Below are 7,510 nucleotides of genomic sequence, written 5' to 3' on the forward strand. Positions count from 1 at the left end.
GTCCGATCGGGTGGCAATCCACTGATATTGAACATGTTGAAAATTGTTTAAGTGTTGAAGTCTGATCATTACATGGTTGAGTGGTAATCCGATCGGGTGGTAATCCGATCGTTCAGCCCTTTGTTCAATGTTCATCCTTCAAGGTTTTGAAAATAAAAGTTTAGTGTGGGGCCAAGGTGCAATTTGATCGGGTGACAACCCGTTCGGATGACAATCCGATCGGACGGTAGTCCGATCGGACAGCATTCCACCCGGGTCGTTCCGCTCGTCTTACACTTGGTTATTTTGATAGTTTGTCGTTTTATCGAGACGGTGTGATAACGTGTAAATCAACAGAACCTCATCTTGACCCTAGCGACCCGATTGAACAGGAATCACCCAAGTTTAACCAGTTAACCGGTTCAAGACGGTTGTTCTTGGTTAACCCGAAATCGGTGGTCTCGTGGATAGAATCCAGATCTTGAACCAACACATCAACAAGAAGTAGTAGATGGTTATAACAAGCTCCGATTCCATCGGTTTTGAGTGCATTGAGTGTAAAAGAGTTGAAAGAAAGTTGGAAAACCGTCTTTCAATTCTTTTTACCGTGAATATGTTTAGATCTATGAAAAATCTTTGTTTGTTTATGTGGAAATCGTTTAGATCTTAGTTGTTCTTTGTGGATTGAGGCCAACACATGAAGTTCCCAAGAACATCATGATAACATCATCCTAGAACACCTAAAATCTAGTGATTTCACGGTTAAAAGTTAAGATTTAAAAGATAGAAAGGTGTAGAATCAGGTGTAGATCAAAGATGTACAAGATTTAGGTTGAGATCTTACCGGAATTGAGAGAAATCGGAGAAAAAGTAAGGTTAGAGCGCTGGTCGGACAGGAGAGTACCAAAAGTGGTAAGTTATGATGGTGACAGGGGCATTTATAGGGTTTCCCAAAGTGGAAAGAGTGGTTCGGTCGAGTGGCAGCCTGGTCGACTGGCTGATCGATCGAGCAGTAGCTTGATCGAACTGCTGGTCGATCGGCTGGTCACCTGATCGATTAGCCACTTGTTTCGAGTGTTTGGCGCGACGAGTTTTGCGGTTTCGATTGCGATTGTGAGCGTTGCGATGCGATAGAGTTTCCATTTCAAATTACTTTTAATCCCAACTACTATATCTAACATATATTCATCTTATTTCACTTGCGTTTAGCGTTTGCAATTCGATTGTGATTGAGTTTCGATTGCATTTTGATTGCATTTCGATTGATCACCACAACATAACATAAATAAACATGCAAGTAACACATAAAAGGCACACACACGTAACAATAACCAAAATGCGTAGTTCGAGTTGCGAGGGCGATTGCGATAAGCGATAAGCGATCAAATATGCGATGATTATCGAATAATCCTCGATTATTAATATGTACTCCACATAATACAACTAACGTTAAGCATAAAATAGATTATCTACGAGTCAAAGAAGTCAAAACAGGAATTGAGCAAGGAGTGACAGATCACAATTAGCAGTCTTGCCTCCCTTTTACTTCAATCTTGACTTTGACTTTCGAAACACGGGGTGTTACAGCCTCCCCTACTTAAAGGAATTTCGTCCCGAAATTAGGTCGAAACCGTATCAAACAACTGCGGGTACTTCGCCTTCATGTCGCTTTCGAGTTCCCAAGTGAACTCTGCGCCTCGTTTGCCTTCCCATCGGACTTTCACAATAGGAATGCGCGAGCGTCTGAGCTGCTTGGTTTGGCGATCCATGATCTCGACAGGTTTCTCCACGAAGTGTTGTGTTTCATTTATTTGGAGATCATAAAGAGGTACAATTAAATCATGCTCAGCTAGGCACTTTCGAAGGTTCGAAACATGGAAAGTCGGGTGGACATTACTCAGTTCCTCCGGTAGTTCGAGTCTGTAGGCGACTTTTCCGATCCTTTCTAGAAGCTTAAAAGGTCCAACATATCGAGGCGCTAGTTTCCGTTTCTTGCCGAATCTGACCACACCCTTCCAAGGTGATACCTTTAGGAGTACGTAGTCGCCAACGTCAAATTCAAGGGGATTGCGTCGTCTATCGGCGTAACTTTTCTGATGACTCCAAGCTTTCAGCAGATTGCCTCGAATTTGGAGAACTTTGTCAGTCGTTTCTTGTAATAGCTCAGGACCGGTTAATTGCGAGTGCCCGATCTCGTGCCACACAATATGCGATCGACATCATCTTCCGTATAAAGCCTCGAATGGTGCCATTTGAATGCTGGAATGATAACTGTTATTATACGAGAATTCGACTAACGGCAGGTAAGCGTCCCAATTACCACCGAAATCTATGACACACGAATGGAGCATGTCTTCAAGGGTACGAATCGTTCTCTCAGTCTGACCGTCAGTTTGAGGATGGAATGTGGTACTCAGATTAAGCGTAGTACCGAGAGCCGCTTGAAACGTTTCCAACAGTCGTGAGGTAAACCGAGCATCACGGTCAAAGATGATGTCGTGAGGCGTCCCATGATTACAAATGATCTCGTCGGTGTAGATTCGAGCTAATCGTTCTACCTTGTAGTCTTCCCGTATTGGTAGGAAATGAGCAGATTTGGTCAAACGGTCAACGACAACCCAGATGCTGTCGTGACTTGATGGCGTGCGTGGAATTTTGGTTATGAAGTCCATGGCTATGCTCTCCCACTTCCATATAGGGATCGGGGGTTGTTCGAGTAAGCCAGAGGGTCTTTGATGTTCAGCCTTAACTTTCGAGCAAGTCAGGCATTTTCCGACGTATAGAGCGATATCCCTTTTCATGCCCGGCCACCAGTACTTATAGCGAAGGTCCTGGTACATTTTATCGGCACCGGGATGAATAGTATACCGGGATTTGTGGGCTTCGTCCATCAAAATCTGTCGCAAATCGTTCCGCTAAGGGATCCAAATTCGGTCCAGACAATGGAATATCCCATTCGACTTATTAACAAGATGGGCTCCATCGTGGTGAATCCTTTCTTTCTTCAAAATGCGTTCGGTAAAACATGCATGCTGGGCTTCGCGAATAGGGGTTCCGAGATGATGCTAGGTGGGAATATTGGGAATGCTATGCAAGTAGCTTCGTCGGCTGAGAGTGTCGGCAACGACATTTGCTTTGCCTGGATGATAACGAATCTCACAGTCGTAATCGTTGAGAAGTTCTACCCATCGGCGTTGACGTATATTAAGTTCTTTCTGATCAAAGATATGTTGTAGGCTCCTATGATCGGTGAAGACCGTACACTTAGTACCATAAAGGTAGTGTCGCCAAATCTTTAACGCAAAAACAACTGCGCCTAGCTCGAGGTCATGGGTTGTGTAGTTCTTCTCGTGGATCTTGAGCTGACGAGATGCGTAGGCGATAACCTTGTCTTGTTGCATAAGAACACAACCAAGACCAAGGTTCGAGGCATCGCAATAGACGATAAAGTCGTCGTTCCCGTCGGGTAAGGTGAGAATAGGAGCGTTGCAGAGCATATGCTTGAGGGTTTGGAAAGCAGACTCTTGTTCAGTTCCCCAAACAAAAGGCTTGTCTTTATGCGTGAGAGCGCTAAGCGGCACAACGATTTTAGAGAACCCTTCGATAAATCGACGATAGTAGCCCGCTAGTCCGAGAAAAGAACGGACTTAAGACGGGTTCTTCGGTGTAACCCAACTCTTAACTGCTTCGTTGTTCGCGGGATCGACATGAATACCTTGACTATTGACAATGTGACCGAGGAATTGAACCTCCTCTAGCTAAAATTCACATTTGGAGAACTTGGCACAGAGTCGATTCCCTTGGAGTAGCTCGGGAACCAAACGTAGATGTTGCGCTTGTTCGGCTTTCGACTTGGAATAGATCAGGATATCATCGCTGAACACGATGACGAAGCGGTCAAGAAATGGTTTACACACCCGATTCATCAGATCCATGAAAACCGCGGGTGCGTTGGTTAAACCAAAAGGCATAACAACAAACTCATAGTGGCCGTATCGAGTGCGAAAAGCGGTTTTGGGAATATCCTCCTCTTGAATGCGTAGTTGTGATAGCCTGAGCGTAGATCGATCTTTGAGAAACACGTAGCACCTTGTAGCTGATCAAACAATTCATCGATTCGAGGCAGGGGATAGCGATTCTTGATTGTCAACTTATTCAACTCCCGATAGTCGATGCACATCCTGAATGACCCATCCTTCTTTTTGACGAAAAGGACTGGTGCGCCCCATGGAGAGGTGCTCGGGCGAATGAAGCCTTTATCAAGTAATTCCTGGAGCTGACTCGAGAGTTCACGCATTTCGGACGGACCGAGTCGATAAGGGGATTTAGCAACAGGGTTGGCTCCAGGAATGAGGTCGATACGGAAGTCGATATCACGACTTGGTGGAAGACCAGGTAATTCGTCGGGAAACACATTAGGAAATTCACGAACCACGGGAACATCGTTCCTTCCAGGACTCCCTTTCTTTTCCTTCTCCGCTGCTACAATGTTAGCTAAGAAAGCTTTGTATTCCTTGTGAAGATACTTGCTAGCTTGGGCACATGACATGAGCTTAAGACCTTTCGAAGGAGTTTCCCCATAAACACACAATATATCAGCGTTAGCAAGCGCGAATCGAATCATCTTATCGAAGCACACAACTTCAGCATGGTTTTCGCGAAGAAAGTCCATGCCTACTATGATGTCAAAACTTACAAGCTGCATCGGAATAAGGTCAACTGGAAAGATGTGATTGTTAAGCTCGAGAGTACAATCACGAAGAACCGAGTTGACGGTGACAGTTCTTTCGGTGGCGACTTCGACATCGAACGTCGAGTGGAGATGGGAGCGCTTACGTTTAAGGAGCTTCTCGAATTCAAACGACACAAAACAGTTATCGGCTCTAGTATCAAATAAACACGAAACATAAACACCATTCACAAGAAACGTACCATTAAACACATTGTTGTCGGCTTGTGCTTGGCTCGCATTGATGTTGAACGTTCTGGCACGGGCGGCTTGTTGCTGTTGCTGTTGAGGCTGTTGCTGCTGCTATTGCTGAGGCTTCTGATGCGTGTCAGTGTGTATATAATTTTTATGTATATTTAAGCCCTTTTTACACTTTTAGCCAAGTTTTAAATTTATAAAACACGATACTCACTAACACTAAACACACATATGGGCAAGTGCACCCATCGTGGACGTAGTATAGTGTTGGTAAGATACCGAGGTCGTCCAAGGACACAAGAGCTTTTAATACCGGTTTATCCTCAACGTCCAATCAAATCAAAAAGTTAGAAAAATGTTTTAAACTAAGAAAAATAAAAACTAACTAAATGCTGAAAATAAAAATAAAATAAAAACAGATAGACAAGATGAATCACTTGGATCCGACACGTGTATTAGTATAACCTTTGATTATTTTCGCACTTTTGCACTTGTTTAAGAGATTATCTTAGTTATTGTAGTAGGCCCCTCTTTTGAAGGCGACGTTACCCTCAACCCAGTAGTTTGAGTCAGCAAGGATACAATCCTAAAGGGTCGGATTATTGAAAGATAATGAATTAAGTTATTAATGCAAATTATGGTAGGCCCCGCTTTTGGCGGTGACGTTACCCTCGGCTAAGTAGTCTGAGTCAGCAGGGATACAGTCCTAAATAGCCGGGTTATAGTATTAATAGTAGTTAACTTATGAGGGGGTCAAAGAGTTTGGATCCCCGCCATCCAATACCTATGGGCATTGAAGGAGATCCTACTAAATTTGACCCAGGTCCCAAGCAGGACCTCTAAACGCTGAACAAGGGCAAGACCCTTACCAAACCGTTCCCTTAACCCCCGACCAGGTAGCCAACATACCTCCATATAGACCGTGGAGATATGAATGGTGAAAATCTTTTATTTTATATAGACAGTAAAATAACTCCAAGACACCACGGACAAACGATAAGGAAAGATCACCTTCAACATAAGTAACTAGTTATTAAAGTCATTAATACAAAACCAAATAAAAAGTGCAAAAGATTAAAAATAAAAAGTATTATACTAAACACTTGTCTTCACCAAGTGATGTAAGAGACTTAGGCAAACATGGCCTTGATTGTCAAGAAATCTTACGATCAATCTTGGATCCCGAGACGACTCACACACTCTATGATGGACAATGGATGATGGTGGTGGATGATGGTGTTATGGTGGTGGTGGGTGGTGGATGAAGTGTGAGAGAGGTGGTGTGCCAAGGGATGAGAGAGAATGAAGCCAAACTCCTCTATTTATAGGCTGAACAGAAGGCTGGACACGGCCCCGTGTCCGCTGGACACGGCCCCGTGCCCGCCTGACACTCTCTCTCCTCATTAATTGTAATTGCGAATTACAATAAATGCGCCTGCTGTACTTTCACCACGCCCCTGTGCTCGCTGGACACGGCCCCGTGGTGGGCAATGGAAGCTTCTACTGGTTTGTCTTTTCTGCTGCTTCCTGGGCACGCCCCCGTGTTCGCTGGACACGGGGCGTGTTCAGACTCTGTTTCTTCCTTTTTGCTTTGGGAGGTGCCGTTGAGGGTCCGGGCAGTCTACTTTTGTTCCTTTTCTTGTATTTATGGTAGAATTAGTGGTCTTTTTGCTTCTTTTGCGATTTTGAGCTCATTTCATCCTGAAAATACAAAAGGAAGACAAAAACACTCTTTTTCCAACATTAGTACTTAAAAAGGGTTAGTTTTTTATGCCTTAATTGATGTGTTTTATATGTTGCATTTTACACACATCAAATACCCCCACACTTGAACTTTTGCTTGTCCTCAAGCAAAACTCTTTAAATGTGGCTTACACTCCCAAATGGAATAGGTAGAAGAGAAGTTTTTTAGCTTGTCCTAGAGTGTCGGGAATCCAAGGTTTTTATAGGCTTTATTTTTATTTATTTACAATCCTATTCGTTATGATTTATTTTGAACTTTTCATAAGATAAATTACTTATTTGGGCATAGCATGCCTTATTAAAATTCCATTTATATACAAGTTCACATACCTCACGGGAGATCACTCAACACTCGGCCGAAGGTGTATATTTTAGTGAATCACTCGAGAGCGGCACGGAACTTACGTCTTTCCATAGGCTTGCCAAGCAATCAGTCCTCCTCCTTTTTAACTTTTTACCTTTGTAAATATCAAGAGGACTTTTTGGGTGAAGGCTTGGGTTTAAAGGTGGGTGGTTGGTTAGTGGTTAGTAAAAAGGGCGAAAATCGTAGCAAGTGTCGGTTTTCGTAAAATACCTTGTTTTTAGTGACCTATTATTTTTGAAGTATTTCTCCAAACAAGCTTTTGTAGCTTTTGTTTGTTTTTGACTTCATCATATATATATATATATATATATATATATATATATTTTTTTTTGATGTCACATGAAAGGGCAAGTTGACGAAAAACCGAGCTTGTTACTAAAATAAAGGGTGAAAAAAAATGAAAAAGGTTTTTGGTGGGTAAAAATGGTTTTTGGGGTAATGAAATGAAAGGTTTAGGCTCAAAGGGGTTTTCTAGGGGGATTTTGGGTAGGTAAAAA

This window comes from Helianthus annuus, chromosome 17 (assembly GCF_002127325.2).
Source record: "Helianthus annuus cultivar XRQ/B chromosome 17, HanXRQr2.0-SUNRISE, whole genome shotgun sequence".
Classification (NCBI taxonomy): Eukaryota; Viridiplantae; Streptophyta; class Magnoliopsida; order Asterales; family Asteraceae; genus Helianthus; species Helianthus annuus.